We start from the raw sequence: 18,997 nt of genomic DNA, 5'->3' as shown, positions 1-18,997 counted from the left end.
AACCTCTATTCACACAGGCTTAATATGAACTCAGCCATCCCTCCACACTCAGTATCCCTGCCTGACGCAAACACAGGCTCTCCTGCGTACACACACGACTCAACACAGACAGACAGACAGACACACACACACACACACACACACACACACACACACACACACACACACACACACACACACACACACACACACACACACACACACACACACACACACACACACACACACACACACACACACACACACACACACACTCATTTACTAACATCCATAGCCAAACCTCCATTCACACAGGCTCTGTGATCTTGTCCATCCCTCCACACGCTGTATCCCTCCCCGACACAGACACAGGCTCACCTATGTACACACAGACAACTCGACACACACACACACACACACACACACACACACACACACACACACACACACACACACACACACACACACACACACACATTTGCTAACATGCATACAAAAACCTTTATTCACACAGGCTTAATATGAACTCAGCTATCCCTCCACACTCAGTATCCCTGCCTGACGCAAACACAGGCTCTCCTGCGTACACACACGACTCAACACACACAGACAGACAGACACACACACACACACACACACACACACACACACACACACACACACACACACACACACACACACATTTACTAACATGCATACAAAAACCTCTATTCACACAGGTTTAATATGAACTCAGCCATCCCTCCACACTCAGTATCCCTGCCTGACGCAAACACAGGCTCTCCTGCGTACACAGACGACTCAACACAGACAGACACACACACACACACACACACACACACACACACACACACACACACACACACACACACACACACACACACACACTCATTTACTAACCTCCATAGCCAAACCTCCATTCACACAGTCTCTGTGATCTTGTCCATCCCTCCACACGCTGTATCCCTCCCCGACACAGACACAGGCTCACCTATGTACACACAGACAACTCAACACACACACACACACACACACACACACACACACACACACACACACACACATTTACTAACATGCATACAAAAACCTTTATTCACACAGGCTTAATATGAACTCAGCTATCCCTCCACACTCAGTATCCCTGCCTGACGCAAACACAGGCTCTCCTGCGTACACAGACGACTCAACACACAGAGACAGACACACACACACACACACACACACACACACACACACACACACACACACACACACACACACACACACACACACACACACACACACACACACTCATTTACTAACCTCCATAGCCAAACCTCCATTCACACAGTCTCTGTGATCTTGTCCATCCCTCCACACGCTGTATCCCTCCCCGACACAGACACAGGCTCACCTATGTACACACACACAACTCAACACACACACACACACACACACACACACACACACACACACACATTTACTAACATGCATACAAAAACCTCTATTCACACAGGCTTAATATGAACTCAGCTATCCCTCCACACTCAGTATCCCTGCCTGACGCAAACACAGGCTCTCCTGCGTACACAGACGACTCAACACACACAGACAGACAGACAGACGGACAGACAGACAGACACACACACACACACACACACACACACACACACACACACACACACACACACACACACACACACACACACACACTCATTTACTAACATCCATACCCAAACCTCCATTCACACAGGCTCTGTGATCTTGTCCATCCCTCCACACGCTGTATCCCTCCCCGACACAGACACAGGCTCACCTATGTACACACAGACAACTCAACACACACACACACACACACACACACACACACACACACACACACACACACACACACACACATGAATGGAGTAGTACATGGCAAATGGAATTCAATGTGGACAAGTGTCATGTAATCAAGTTTGGCAAAAGTGTAAAAAGACCTGATTGGGATTATAAGTTAGGAAATAAAACCCTATATACATCAGAAAGAGAGAAAGACCTAGGTGTGATTATCAATAACAGACTATCTCCGGCTGACCACATCAGCGAGAAGGTCTATCTATCGCCAGACGCCATAATCCCATATCTATCTATATATCTATCTATCGCCAGACGGTATAATCCCTCATCTATCTATATATTTATCTATCTATATATCGCCAGACGCCATAATTCCGTATCTATCTATCTATCTATCGCCAGACGCCTTAATCCCTTACCTATCTATCTATCTATCGCCAGACGCCATAATCCGACAAGGGGTGGCCGTTTGTCTCTTGAGTTAGTTGTTTTACGGGGAGGGGCACTAACCCTCCGCCAACCCACTTGTTGACACTTTAAGGAACACGTATGGGTTGGTTATATGGTTACCACCCAGCGTTGTAAATGGTTTCCTGGCTTACAGGAAACCATTAGGCTTGTCACTCAATATAAAGCCACCTGAAAAGGAAAGAGGAGTAACAAAAAGTGACAGGAAAGATGGGAGAAATAGGAAGAGAGGAGGACAGACACAGAAAAAGAATGATAAAGGTGAAGGAAGAAGTAGGCAGCACTACATCAAGTGAGTGGATGCTGGTGAGAAATAGAAAGAGAGGAGAGCAGACACAGAAAAAGAATGATAGAGGTAAAGGAAGAAGTAGGCAGTACTACATCAAGTGAGTGGATGATGGTCGCCACCTTGGAATCATATCCATTAATCCTTGAAGTAGTCGGCCACCTCCGATATTTTGCTCAGTTGCCGCTGTTTTGGTCTCTTCATTACCGTATGTGTTGTGTCTTTGGCCTTCTCATGTTTACATTGAGTGCGGTAGGTTCCTCGTGCTCCATCACCTGTATGGTTTTGCTGAGTGACATGTCTTGGTGGTGTGGGGTAGCCAGATAATGTCACTCATCATATCATCAGTCAGACCTTGCCCCGGTGTTCTTTGGGCCCCTTGCACTGGTACCCTAAGTGCACCAGTGAAGGGTGTTGCCAGGACTGACGTGTGCACGGGTGCTTAGCGTCACCCGCGTTGGATGGCTGCCACAAACGCTGCCACTCACTGACACTATGTTTATTATCATATCCTCTCAGTGGCAACACTTCCACAATGGCTGGAGTGTCGTACCATGAGCTCTGACCCCCTGTTGTGGTGGTAGGTGAACCTCTAGGTCACCCCAGTCCTCTGTGATCAACCCAGTCACCTCCAGCCCCGTGTGTGCATTGCCTTACATGGCCGTGCACAGTAAATACCTCGAGTGTTGCAATGATCTCCTGACTGAATAGCTACATCAGACTGGTAGTGTTTGGTGAGAACTAAATCACTTTTACTGTTGTGTGGCATCTACAGTACAAGTGCCATGTCCAGGCCAGGTGTATGGTACTATCATCGCTTCGTTTTTCGTCTCGTTTCGTTTATAAACGCTCCAACCTGTTTACATGCATTGCCATAGTCACCTACTGGCGGCTCTCCATGACGCTCGATCTCTGGCAGCCTCCCTATTCAGTCCCTTATCCATGAGGTCGCACCCAATGACTTCGCCCCGGTTTTTTTTTTTTTCGGTCTGCTTCTCGCATCCCTAACTCTAATGTTCACATTTCTCACTTTCTGCACCCAACTGTCATCCCCCATTCTCTCCACATACCCAAACCATCTCAATCTACCCTTCTTCATCACATCAATACACTCCAGTCCCATCCATTCTCCCAAACCATCTCAATCTATCCCTCCTCATCACCACACCAATACACTCCACTCCCATCCTTCCTACCAAACCAGCTCAATCTACCCCTCCTCAATACACCACCAGTACACTCCAGTCCAATCCTACCTCTCAACTCTGCCGTCACAAACTTAGCCCCCCCTCCTCCCCCAGGCCTCACACTCAGGGACGCACTGCACATCCACCTAATCATTGTCATTTCTGTACGTTTGAGTCTGTGAATATCCTCTCTCTTTACTGCCCAGTTCTCACTACCATACAGCATTACACTCCTAACACATGCCACATACAAAGACCCCTTAGCACGTAGGGAGAGCCCTCTCAGTGTCAGGAGAGGCAACAGCTTCCTGAACTTCTTCCAACCACTGCTCACTCTAGCCACAGAGCTGCTCCAGCCCCACCTCCAGCACATAACATGTGTCCCAGATAACAAAACTCTTCCACACACTCAAAGGACTCACCAGAAAGTTCAGTCCTTTCACGCCTCACAATCTCCACATAATAATAATGATAATAATAATCATAATCATCATTATCATCATCATCATCATCAACATCATCCAGACCTCCTTTACCACCCTACGGCAGGGTGAGAAGTAGCAACGTCCAGACAACCTAAGTTTCCCCAGTTCAATGGACCACGCTTCCATTCACTCATTAGTCAAGCCCCCGGAATCCTGGCTCCATCAGATAAACCAAAAAAACTTTCACCACGTTCTGTAGCTTCTCATATACCTATCTGATACAGTCAATTAGAACGCCGTCACGTTAAAATGGGGTGCCAAATTCCTGGTTATGCACTTCTCACAACATTCATCCAGCCAGGCTCACCGACTTCCATACCTCTCATCCCAGCACACTCATCCACCATATTTCTCCACCTTCTCCTTGGCCTACCTCTCCTCCTCTATCCTTCAAATTAGCTCAGATATACCTTTTTCACCAATCTATTGTTATCCATTCTCTCCACATGACCATACCATCTCAGTACACTCTCTTCGATTCTGGTGTCCACCGACTTCCTCACTCCACATCTTCCGCGAATCGTTATTTCGTATCCTATCCACTCTCTGTACTCCACATACATTCCTCAGCAGTCCCATCTCCACTGCTCTCACTCTTGACTTTTCATTTTCATGCCACACCATGCATCATCAGCATACAACAAATTTGAGATATTCCATCCATCACCATTCATTACCAACGCCATCCTTGTCCCCATTACTCGTGTTTTCACTTCTCTCATCACCCCATCCATATATATATATTGAACAACCATGGGGACATCACACACACACACACACACACACACACACACACAGGTGAATGGACTCAGTGATGCTCGGAAAGATTAATGCACGCAAGCATTTACGTATGTGGACATGTAATTTCTCTCTCTCTCTCTCTCTCTATGACGCACCCCCCACCCCACACACAGAGACCTGCACATAGCTGCACTTCCACACAGCCACACCTTACAATGTATCCAAAGTCACATGCAGTACAACATGGCATAGTAGACCCCGGATGTGATATGATTACCCCAATGAATCCTACAACATACTTTTTTATTTTATTCTTACTGTCTCAAGACGATTTTATTTAATACTAAAGATCTGTGGCAGTGAAGGTTAACTAAGATATTATTCCTTTCGCAGGGGTGACGAATGGCCAGTAACAGGAGCAGCCAACAGAGAGCTATGTGGCATTTCTTTACTGCAGTTTGTCACCATATCCCGCCCCACACCACCACACATCCCCGCCAGTCCCTCTCTACTCACCAGTCTTCGAAACTACCTAACATTGTCTTTCCAAAGCCACGAAGTGTAGATGTTGATACAAATAAACGTGAAATACAATTATGTCTGAGTTTCTCTCCTCATCAGGGCATGTCATCAAATAAATAACTGGTATCTTGTGTAATTACCTTTTTTTAATATTAACTAACAGGAAACTCCAAGCCCAAAAGCAGTCAAGATAGAGGGTTCTCAGCCCCTACATCACTTCAAAATGTCTACCTAAATTCTCGTGGCCAATGACGATCTAGATTTTCGCATAATACTCTGTACGTAGAACGAATACCATGCTAGTTTATGGAATACAGGAGTCTGCCACAACTCTCCATTTGGGGAATAGAATGGTTAAAGGAAAAAACGTAGACAGAGGAGAATGGGAGAAGGCTGTGGTATTAGACTGTTGGGAGTACTATCGATGTTTTCACTGCCTTTTTTTCTCATATACAGAGTGAAACTAAAGCTTTATTAATCCTCAGATACGCACATCATTGTTAACTGACGTGATCTGGTACGAGTATCAGAAAAGCGGCAAAAAAAAAAAAAAAAAAAATCGTTGTTTCTGCTACTAGTGGATGTTATTACAGTCAACCGAGAGAGCCCGATGAAGCTATGTGTTTGGCCAGGTTTATATATCAATCTATCAGTCTGTCTGCCTGCCTGACCGCCTGCCTGTCTGCCTTTTCTGCCTCCCTGCCTGCCTGCCTGTCTGTTAGCAAGATTATAAGGAAAAGTCAGCAGATTATCTTATTTCTTTATTTAGATTTTGAATTTACCGTTCTATTCAAACTCATACGAACTTGGGAACGTTGTCGCTGGAATCCAAGCAGGAAGAGTCAGCGGACAGTGACTAATTTTTCGCAGTTGCCCATCCATTTTACTGCTTTCTCTGAATAGGGTCACCCCGACTTAATCTGTTGCGTCACAAAAGGTGCGCGGGGAAGTCAAGCGAGCAGATCATCTCTGTCATTAGACTTTGAGTTAGGTTAGGATGAAGTAATTCGTTTTTCTTATAGCATTCAGTAAAAGGTCAGGGGTACAAGACAAGGATAAAGGTTCAGTCAGTCGTCATGTCCGAGCGAGAGGCTCATCAATTTCGAAGCATTGTGATGAATAAGCAATAAACAGAACGTCAGAAGCAGACTCCGTGGAGAGAGTGCATCATCACATAGCGTCTACGCGATTATTTTATTTTCTGTTATCATACTCAGAACCACAGGTGTTTAGTGATAAAGTGGACGGGTGTTTCAACCGATTGTGTGGCGCGAGTGTTGTTGGCGTCACTTCATAAGCTGGTGGTTAGATTTTGCTGGATTTTCCCGCCATTGTCCTCCTGTCTGTGATCTGTCGCCTTGTTCCCACTGCACCCACCAAAGGTATGCTGTTTGATTTTATCAATTCTGTACCCATTTTACTCAAACTTGGCCTAAAATTTTCATCTCTCATACTTGAATACTGAGATGTAGCAATAGATTAATACTAGAATATGTAAGTCACAAAAAAGTGCCATTGAAGAGGAGCCGTAGCGCTGCCCTTTTCTGTCAATGGCCCATGTGAAGTAAGCGGCAAAAGGACGAAAATCTGGGTCAAGTTACCCTGAAAAAAAGTAGTATAATGCAGGATACTATGATATTCTAGGAAGTTGTCGAAAGTTGAGAGTTGTTTGTGGTTTGCAGTAGCGAGACAGGAAGAAAGAAAGACACACAGACAGAAAACAGACAGACCCATGGCAAAGAGACAGGAAAGGGGAGAAGAAGCGTGGCGTTATTTTGAGTGAAGTTGACATCGTAGCACATTAAAATATATTTGTGCCGCAACTTTAATAGCATGTCTTCTTATGTATTACCAAGGACCTTTGACGAGTAGTGAGCTTACACACACACACACCACACACACACACACACACACACACACACACACACACACACACTGTAAAAACATCAAGCTATACAACCCCCATCCCCCCTTCATTCACAACACATTCACCTACACACACACACACACACACACACACATAAATACACGCACACACAGGCACACGTTCACAAACACAGACACAGACACAAAGGCAACCAAACACAGAACCACACCAGCATCCCATCACATCCCCAGATACACAGCCATAGCTCTGCACAGCCTCGCCTCCAAGGACACACGCCATCCCTTCACACAAACACCCACTCCTCTATGTATCCAAACCTCCACACGTAGCCCTACCTTCACCTACGTAACCCCAACCTCACCTCCACACACGTAGTTCCACCTGAACACACGTAGTCCCACCTCCACTCATTCGTACACCATGACATCTTGACAAATGTCGATTCATCTACATATACATATCCATAACCCGACACACAAAGTTTTTTTTTCAATATACATAGCCATACCTTCATATATACAGTATACAGCTATCCCTGGACACATAAGGCCACACCGTCCCCCACAGTACTGCACTTACACACATGCAGATCCACGTTACATAGCCATATCCCCATGGACACACACACACACACACACACACACACACACACACACACACACACACACACACACACACACACACACACACACACACACACACACACACACACCAGACACACACACACACACACACACAATGCTCTCTAGTGGAACTTGCTAATGGAGTAATGTGTGTATGTAACTTTGGTGGTGTGGGAGGTTGTCATGGTAACACTCAGGCACCTCCCACTAGTCAAAGATTTTCTTAACGGTATATTTTTGCATAAGGCTGGTTAATATCGTTTTGTACACACACACACACACACACACACACACACACACACACACACACACACACACACACACACACACACACACACACACAGTAAGTAAGTAAGTAAGTATTTATTGACCACAATATCCAGTTACACATACAGGATCTCAAGCAACAATAAACCTTAACATGATAAGCAGTACATCAGATATTAGCAAACAATTATGGTCCACAAAACAAGCGAAGTATTAAAGGGTTGATCAGTGCATCTATATAGCCTTAATGAAAGATGGAAATCATTACACTTCTGATTAGAAATGTAACTACAATGTCACCAATCACGTTTTTTACGAAAAAAATTTCCCAGTGATATATCATGGTTAGAAAAAGAGCATACAAAATGAATTAAATACACTTTAAATAACATAGGTTATGGTAAACATTGTAGTACACACTAGCCAAAACAGGAAAGGACCTTATACACTATCTCCTCAATGGGAAACTGAGCATCGTCACCAATGATTTGACTCCAGGATGTAAAGTTATATCTTGTACGTATGTGCTGAGTCAGTGGACACACCTCCAGTACATGCAACTCTGTTTGCACAGCACCACAGGGACAGAACCGCTCTGCTACCGGGAGACGTCCCCGTCCACGCCGATTCCAACGGCCCGTCTCAATAGCCAGATTATGACTACCCGCAGCCGACTAAATGCCATTCTGTGTACCTCACTAGTTTTACCACGACATTTATAGATCTCGTGAACTGTTAAGGTAGGGTTCAACACATTACAAATTAGGCTTCTAGAAGATGTAGAGTTAGAAATTGATTGCTTTAAAGATTCAATGCCGACTTTAACATCATCAACAGAATTATTAATTAAACTCTTAATGTGTTTACTTGTTGGTGTGTTAGCCGCCATGGTCAGCCTGACACACACACACACACACACACACACACACACACACACACACACACACACACACACACACACACACACACACACACACACACACACACACACACACACACACACACACACACACACACACACACACACACACACACACACACACACACACACACACACACACACACACACACATGAACACGTTCGAAAACACAGACATAAAGACAAAGACAACGTAACATAGAACCACACCAGCATCCGACCACACCTCCAGACACACAGCCACAGCTCTGACAGCCTCGCCTCCAAGGACACACGCCATCCCTCCACACAAACACCCACTCTTCTACATATGTAACCTCAACACGCAGCTGTACCTCCACCTACGTAACCACAACCTCACATTAACAAAAGTTGTTCCACCTCAACACCCGTAGCCCCACATTCACTCATTCATACACGATAACATCTTCACAAACGTCGATTCATCAACACATACATATCCATAACCCGACACACAAAGTTCTATTTCTATATACATAGCCATATCTTTAAATACATCTAGTTATCATTGAACGCATACAACACACACACACACACACACACACACACACACTTACAGTATACGTGTACACAGAATAGGCGAAACTTGGAGTGTGACATTCGTAGACTCTCGGACACCAAAATTTCTTACGGTAGCGAATTTATAGCCGATCGAAAGTTAGGTTAGGTCACTTTGGGCAGGGTTTGGTCTGATTAGGTAATTTTTGGTTGGGTTGGCTTCAGTTCGACTAGATACAGACGGATTAGGTTAGATTGCTTTAGAATACGTCGGTTTTGATAGGTTTTCGGTTGGGTTTTATTTGGTTGGGTTAGACTGGGTTAGGTTCGGTTGGATTAGGTCATTTTAGGCTTGACTGGGTTGAGTTAGGTCGGGTATGGTATGGTTAAGTGAGACTGGGTAGGATTAGGTAGGGTTAGATGCGGTTAGGCTGCGTCAGAATTGGTTAGGTTAGGTATGGTGAGGTTACGTGAGATTGTGAGGTTAAATACAATTAGACTGGGTTAGGTGAGGTTAATCTAGATTAGGTTGGGTTGAACTTCTTCCTCTCCTACTTATTAAAAAATAAAAAGAAAGAAAGAAAAAAAAAACACGCACTTTACACAATGCAACCAGGACCAGAGCTCTCCGTAAGGCCGGGAGATAAAACTATGGCCTAGTTCCTGCCGTCGTGTCGTCGCCCTGGTTGCATAACACTCATCACATATACACAATCATTCTTTACCTTCCTTCCTTTCCCCCCCTTTTCTACACGTCATTATTATTATTATTATTATTATTATTATTATTATTATATGGGGGATGGAGAGAGGATTACTGAAAGGAGCATGTGGAGTTAAAAGGAAAGACAGACTGACAAATGAGGAAGTGAAGGAGCGTTGTGGTGTGGATATGGATGTGACAGAAAGCGTTAGGAGAAATACACAGTTGGGGTGTGAGCTAGAGGGGAGGGCACTGATGTGCGAGGGGTGAGAGCACCACTGCTTACGAGATGGAAGCGTCGGTGTAGTGTTAATAATTGTTCTTTATTCTTCATTTATTTTGTATTAATCTCGTCGTCTTTGTACTTATTTTCATATTGCTGAAAAGTAACAGGAACTACTGTATCATGTATTAACCTTTGTATCTCTGCCTTGGGGCTAAGATGCGAATAAATGTGTTTGAATGGATGAGTTAATGGGGAGTGTGTCGTCCTGTCTCGGCTACCTCCCTTTCCTTGGGGGAAGCAGCCTAGGTATATAGATAGATAGATCTCTGCCTTATTCATTCGCGGTCCAGCAGCGGTAGCAGCAACATCTCCTCCTCTCTCCAGCATGGCCTCTACTTCTGCCACAGCTCGCGACCCGTTGAGGGGGGCTGACCTGGCAGCTGAGCCTGAGGGAGAAGAGCAGACCACCACCATCACTGGCACCGTGAAGTGGTACAGCATCAAGGCGAAGTACGGATTCATCCGGCGCCAGGATTCTGGCGCCGATGTATTTGTACATCGCTCTGGGATCGCTGCTACCTCTTCTCGGCGCCACTCACCCTTGTTACGCCAGGGTGAAACAGTGGAGTTCCGCATTCTTCAGACACCGAAGGGTTCCGAGGCTATAGACGTCACTGGACCGGGGGGTGCAGCTGTGCAAGGCTCTGCCTATGCACAGCGGCGTCCCACGGCCCAGGGGCGGCGGCCTGGGGATCCCCGATGTCCTGGGGATGTGGACACCGTTGTCGCCATGTGCATCGCGACGGCGAAGGCTTTCTGTGGCGATGACAAGGCAGCTATGCTCGTTCTACTCCCTCAAGTCTTTGAGAAGAACGGGCTGCCACGCCTTGTCATCCCTCAGAGCTTCGCTCGTGATGCACGGCCATTCCCGCGTCAGGAGCGTCACACCACAACTCTGCAGCCTCCTAGACCCCCTCACAACACCGCGGAAAAGGCTGCAGCTCGACGCTCCCCTAAACAGGGCAACTGCCGCCTCCTGCTCTACCTCTGCCCAGCCCATGGACATCGACACCGCCGATGATCACCGCCCGCCGTCAGCAGCTGAGGGAAGGGTCGCCTCTCCTGTCTTTTCCATCATACAGGAAGAAAGCGACCACTCCCACTTACCACCTGATGCTGTCGTGAACCTCCAGGCCACCGAGGAGGCATTTACCTCTCCCTCCCCACCACCGACATCGAACAAGAAGAGGTAGAGGAAGAAACAGCCTAAACCACCGCCACCTGCCGAGATAGATCCTGAAGGCACTACTCCACACGCTTCTGAACCTGACCTCAGCTATAACGACACCCTCAGCAAGGCAGAAATTTCCAACATCGTAAAGTCGGCCTTTAATCCCGACATTCTCCTAGGCCGTCTAAAGCAGACAGACGTATCCTTATTTTCCAAACTAACCAGCCCCAGCTGTTCCTCGTAGAGGCTGCTCCACTGACATCTCTGATAACTCTGGCTGGCTCTCCACCCTGAGCCCGGGTCCATTTTCATAATAAAATGGACGAATCTCAACAACAACAACTCACCCCCCACCCTACACACATCTACACGCAAGCTAATCAGTTTCCACATCTTAAAGTTGTACAAACCTACCTACGTGCAAGATATACAAGGAAAGTTATTACGAAAATGGTTATGGTCATCATCTTGCTCGTTCATTGGCGAGTTTCTTTAATTGGCCTCTGTGTGTGGTTTACGGCTTCCCTCTAGACTTGAAGGACTTGTATCTCAGTACTTGAAGCTTATTGATTCATTGTTTTTTATACTGTGATAATTATAGGTCTTTCACAATAACCTGGCCCATTATTTTCGTCCTTCGTACATATATCTCCTGGTCCATTTTCTCGTCCTTCATATATACATCTCCCACCCATTTCTGTATTACCTTCACCTTCACTTGGTAGATTTTTGTCCTGTATACCTACTTCGACCATCCATTTCTACTGTACACTCACTTTAAGCTGGTCCAAATTTACGTCTTCCATACAAACTTCACTTATCAATCAATCAGTCAGTCAGTCAATCAATCTAACTGTCTACTTCTCTATCGCCAGATGCCTTAATCCGGTCAGGGGTGACCACAAATGAATCACCTCCATGTCACCCTTTCCTCCTCCATATGACGACCTTCTCTGCAACTCACGCCCCCTTTTCTCACCTCAACCCTTCCTCTCTAACTTCACTCCCCTCCACAGTTTCTCGTATTGAAATAGATAATTTTCTGACCTGAAGTTTCCTTGTCTTGCTTCACTCCTATCCAGAGGCCTCTCGTATTGAAATAGTAATCCTCTCATCACGGCTGGATTAAGCATGTGGGAGGCCCGGGGCCCGCTTGGAAGGGAGGCCCCCTTTCCAACTCCCCCAATGGCATACACCACAGACTGGTAACCTAAATCCTAATATATAAATAAGACACTTTTAGTTAATAAATACTGAACGGGGACTATTCATCCAATGCTGTAATATGTAATGCATAAACACGAAATGAAATGAACACAAGTTGCTCTGGTGGGAGGCCCCCTCTTGTTGGGTGGCTCAGGGCCCGGGCCCCTTGCCCCCCCCCCTTAATCCGGCGGTGCCTCTCATCTCAAGTCCTCTCCTACATCTCTCGTCTCCAAAGTCTCTCATATTAAAGGCGATACACTTTCTTAGTATTCTGGTCCACCTCGGTCTCTTCAATTGGTCTCGGGTCCTCAAGGCACAATCAAAAGCTGTAGGTGTTTCGTCTGGGCAATAAAACGATTTCTTTGAGACTTCCTTTCCAGTTTATTGGCTGTAAAATCTACCGTTCTTGAGTTTTCGGTGATACAATACATTTTGTGTTCTGGCATGACATATAAGTTAATTGTGCATCTTTTTTTTTTCTTTTGAGAGAGAGAGAGTGGGTGAGTGAGTGTGTGCGCGCGCGCGTCCTTTACCGCAGCATTTTGTAAGTAGAAAATGGAAAACTTTGACCAGTTCCCTTTCGCTACCTCAGTCCATGTAATAAGGTGCTGGAATTTCCTATCAGCAAAAGGCATGATATCACTTTTCTCTCATGTCATCTCAGTTTATATTTTTATTTTTATATTTTCCTTTTCCCTACTTTCATTTATTCTTTCCCCCATTTATATCCTCCTCTTTCCTACCTTCATTAATTCTTTTCCTCATTGTAATTTCCGTTATCAGGCAAATCACTTAGGATCCTCGCAAGCCTGTACTTAGAGCCGATAGCATCAGTGGTTATAATCATTCCAAGCAGGAAAATTGTACACTTGAAATACACAGCCTCTTCGACTTATGGTCCTCCTCATCACAAAGGGTGAGGCATAAGTCTGTAGGCATATGGAAAGGACACATCTGAGGTTATCCTGTGTGTGTGTGTGTGTGTGTGTGTGTGTGTGTGTGTGTGTGTGTGTGTGTGTGTGTGTGTGTGTGTGTGTGTGTGTGTGTGTGTGTGTGTGTGTGTGTGTGTGTGTGTGTGTGTGTGTGTGTGTGTGTGTGTGTGTGTGTGTGTGTGTGTGTGTGTGTTCGTTATCGTGTTCGTGTTCTTGAGGCAGTTCTGCTTCATCACCAAACTAGCTCCCGTAACATCACTAACCAACACCGATGACTGGCACCTCAAGTCATTAGCTCCCTCGACCAGTTATCAAGCCTCTTCCCCTGTATGTTGCTGTGTGGAGAATTGGGTGATATTTTTATAGCCTCGTGACTGACCTGAGATGGCACAGTACTCGTTACCAACAGTGTATCAGGCGCCTTGGTCATAATTCTTAGTCCTTTCGAAGAGATTACATTTAAAAGATTCAGTTTAGGTTTAGGATGGACTAACTTGCCTACCTGCTTACCTGCCTGCGTGCCTGCCTGTCTGCCTACCTAATTACCTACCCACATACCTGTGTGTCCCTGCGTGCCTGCCTGTCTTCCTACCTACCTACCTACCTGTCTACACACACACACACACACACACACACACACACACACACACACACACACACACACGAAAGCATTTGACACAGTACCAAACCAAAGACTTTTATGGAAACTGTACCATCAAGGAGGAATTCAAGGCAAACTGTTTTGTTGGATGAAAGATTTTCTCATAAAAAGAGAAATGAGAACAGTACTAAGGGGAAACTACTCATCATGGAAAGAAGTGACTAGTGGAGTACCACAGGGCTCAGTGCTGGCATCAATCATGCTTTTAGTGTATATAAATGATATAGACAGTAACACTGGAAATGAAAGCTATCTAACTATGTTTGCAGATGATGCAAAAATACAAAGGAGAATTACTAACACAGACTCTTGTAAACAGCTACAATGAGAATTAAATAAACTTCATGAATGGAGTAATACATGGCAAATGGAATTCAATGTGGACAAGTGTCATGTAATCAAGTTTGGTAAAAGTGGAAAAAGACCTGACTGGGATTATACGTTAGGAAATAAAACCCTACACACATCAGAAAGAGAGAAGGACCTAGGTGTGATTATCAATAACAGACTATCTCCGGCTGACCACATCAGTGAGAAGGTACGGAACATGTATACACTGTTTGCAAATATGAGAATAGCATTCACATACATAAATGAAGACATGCTAAGAAGGATAATAACATCATTCATGAGACCAACCCTGGAGTATGCATCAGTAGTCTGGAGTCCTCATCTCAAAAAAACACATAGACAAGATTGAAAAAGTTCAAAGGGCCGCTACAAGATGGATACCAAGCTTAAGGGATCTAAGCTACGAAGAAAGACTAAATAAATTGAATCTACCAACACTACAGGAGAGAAGGAAAAGAGGTGACATGATAATGCTATATAAATGTATATCAGGGAAGGAGAAAATAGACATAAATGATTACTTAACATATGGGGAAACATCAGCAAGAGGACACTGCAAAAATCTGCATAAGGAGAGGTGATAAAGACGTAAGGAAATTCAGTTTCCCAAACAAAGTAATTGATCAATGGAATGCACTACCGAATGAAATAGTGTGTGCCAAAACAATTCACAAATTTAAGGATATGTACGATAAATATGGTTTAAGACACGGGACAGTACGAGCTTGACTCAATCCTGTGAAGATACAATTAGGTAAGAACACACACACACACACACACACACACACACACACACACACACACACACACACACACACATGAAGACATACTAAGAAAGATAATAACATCAGTCATCAGACCAACCCTGGAGTATGCGTCAGTAGTCTGGAGTCCTCATCTAAAAAAACACATAGATAAGATTGAAAAAGTTCGAAGGGCAGCTACAAGATGGATACCAAGCTTAAGGGATCTAAGCTACGAAGAAAAACTGAATCTACCTACACTACAGGAGAGAAGGAAAAGAGGAGACATGATTATACTATATAAATGCATATCAGCGAAGGAGAAAATAGACATAAATGAGTATATAACCTATGGGGATGCAGCAGTAAGAGGACACTGCAAAGAACTGCATAAAAGGAGAGGCAATAAAGACGTAAGGAAATTTAGTTTCCCAAATAGAGCAATAATTGACAAGTGGAATGCAGTAGCGAGTGAAATAGTGTGTGCCAAAACATTTCATAAATTTAAGGATATGTATGATAAAAATGGTTTAATACACGGGACTACGAGCTTTATTCATTCCTATAAAGATACAATTAGGTAAGAACACACACACACACACACACACACACACACACACACACACACACAGTACAGGGAACCTCTACAAATTGTAAGAAGCAGACAAGAAACATTCAGATATTATGGATCTACAGTAAGAAGTGTGAACGTCGGGGGTAGGGTTGCGAGAGGCAGACCGAAAAAGACCTGAGACGAGGTCATAGAGTGTGACCTCAGGGATAAGGGACTGAATAGGGAGACTGCCAGAGATCAAGCAGCATGGAGAGCCATCATGTGACTAAGGCCGACGCATGCAAGCTTATTGGAGCTTTTATAAAAGATACGATACAATCACAGTACGAAGCAACTGATTAAGCAGCCAATAACTTAGTGTAGAATCCGAATGCAGTATAGATATCGCTGGGAAATAAGCCAGGAAAGATGTGATAAACTGTAGATTAGGAGGAAAAAATGGAAAACACAATCCACTGAGTGTCCACATATAGAGCCACATGGAAATTTATATTAGACCACCGCCATTAAGAAATAAAAAGACCTTTTAACATGAGGCAACGTAAGAACAAGAGAGAGAGAGAGAGAGAGAGACAGAAAACGAAAAGATAATGGACAGTATAAAGATTCGTCAAAGTTACATAAGGGTCCCCTACATTTTGTGGGAATTTTCTTTATTGCAAGCCCCGCCCTCAATGCGGCGTCTACCTGTCTGCCTCAACCCATTTAAACCCCCCCCCCCCATGCCCAGTCAGCGACCCTCAGTGTCGCTGTTGCGAAGGTGTAGTGTACATCTGTTTCGGTTAGCGCATGGCGCCTGGCCGTCTACCTATTCATCCGCCTGTCGCTCATCACCGCCTCAGTTACCAAATGTTATACGGGGGGTGCAGGCGTGCGCCGCCCAGCTCCGCGGCGCCTTCCTGTCTGGTTACTCACAGGGGTACCAATGCACACCAGTCTCGCGTCATGGCAAGGGCGGAACATGTTTGTGTTTCGCTGAGGGTTCACTTAAGCACCAATAGTTTATTTATTACTGACCATTTTATTAATCAACTACTTAGTTCACACCCTGCAATTCACTTAAGACTCTAAACCACCCCTACACCCATTATCAAGATCACGGCAGCCACGTAATAACCCGCCATCCTCATATCCAACACCCCCGCCGCAGACCATGACCCCCCATACTCCCCTTCCTCCACCCCTCCCCTTTCCTTATCCCCCTACCCAAGCCCTCTAGGGCTACAACACCTTACCCTAACACCCGTATCCTACCATCCTACCCAGGCTGCTGGAGCCGGAAAAGATCAGATGAACCTGAGAGGCAGCCAATAAGCCAATGCTTGGCAGAGAAAGCCGTAGCGATTCACTCCTCCCGTCCTTAAGTAACAACACAGTGCACGTGCGAGACCCCCCCCCCTTTCCCAACACCAAACACACGCACGTTGGGTTAAGCCCCGACACTCTTTCTCTTAGTCTAAATTCTTCCTCTCCTACTTAAAAACAAAACAAAACAAGAACTTTACACAGTGCAACCAGGGCCAGAGCTCTCAGTAAGGCCGGGAGACTAAACTAGGCCTAGTTCCTGCCACCATGTGTCGTCGCCCTGGTTGCATAACACTCATCACATATACACAATCATTCTTTACCTTTCTTCCTTTCCCCCCCCTTTTCTATACGTCATTATTATATTATATCATAGTCATTTGTAGCGAAGTGATAGAGTAATCCATCCTCAACTATGAACTCACTAGTACTAACTCCTAGTGCTCTATGTGCATCTTTAATTTCCTCTCTAGTCACTTCTACTTCTCCATCTCGTATACATTGAAGATACTGTTCCTTCATTCTTTTATACAGTGGATGCGCATCCTGTCTGGGTCTCACTACCAACTCTCTCCATCTTATTATATCTCTTTCTTTATTTTCATCAATCCTGGATATCTGATAATCCTCTTTCTCGCACTCACTATCATCATCATCATTTTTGGTTCTCTCTCTTATCTTTGGTTTTGTACCCGTAACTGCGAGAACTCTGTCCTCCGATAACACGGCCTCGAAGTCTAGATAAAGCGTCTGCTACAACATTATCCTTGCCGGGTATATAGGTTATCTTAATGTTATACTCGGCAACCAAAAGTTGCCACCTAGCAATTCTTCCACTAGGGCTGGTTGCATTCAGCAGCCAGACCAGGGGTCTATGATCCACACGAAGCTCCACCTCGTAACCCAGTAATAAGCTACTGTTTACCTGGAGACCATATACTATAGCCAAAGCCTCTCTCTCTATAGTGCTATATTTCACCTCAGCAGACTTTAACCGTCTACTAAAGTAGGTGATAGGCCCTAAATGACCTGCGTCGTCTTCCTGCTGCAATACTCATCCTATAGCAGAAGAAGAAGCGTCTGTAGTCAGCACATATTTCTTTGTGAAGTCTGGAAACTGCAAAGTCACTCCTTCGAGCAACTCTTGTTTCAGTGTTTGAAACGCAGTCTCTGCTTCAACACTCCATTGTATCGGGGTGTTATCTCTCTTTTTATTCTTTCTACCACCTGTCAATTTAAAGAGTGGTCCAGCCTTCTCAGTGTAACCCTGAATATACCGTCGGTAGTAATTAGTCATTCCGAGGAAGGACTGCAATTCACAGACAGTTTTGGGAGTGGCTATATCACGAATAGCATTCACCCT

This window comes from Coenobita brevimanus, chromosome 7 (assembly GCF_032717465.1).
Source record: "Coenobita brevimanus isolate Jiangsu-jjx chromosome 7, ASM3271746v2, whole genome shotgun sequence".
Lineage (NCBI taxonomy): Eukaryota > Metazoa > Arthropoda > Malacostraca > Decapoda > Coenobitidae > Coenobita > Coenobita brevimanus.
This window is presented reverse-complemented; position numbering follows the sequence as displayed.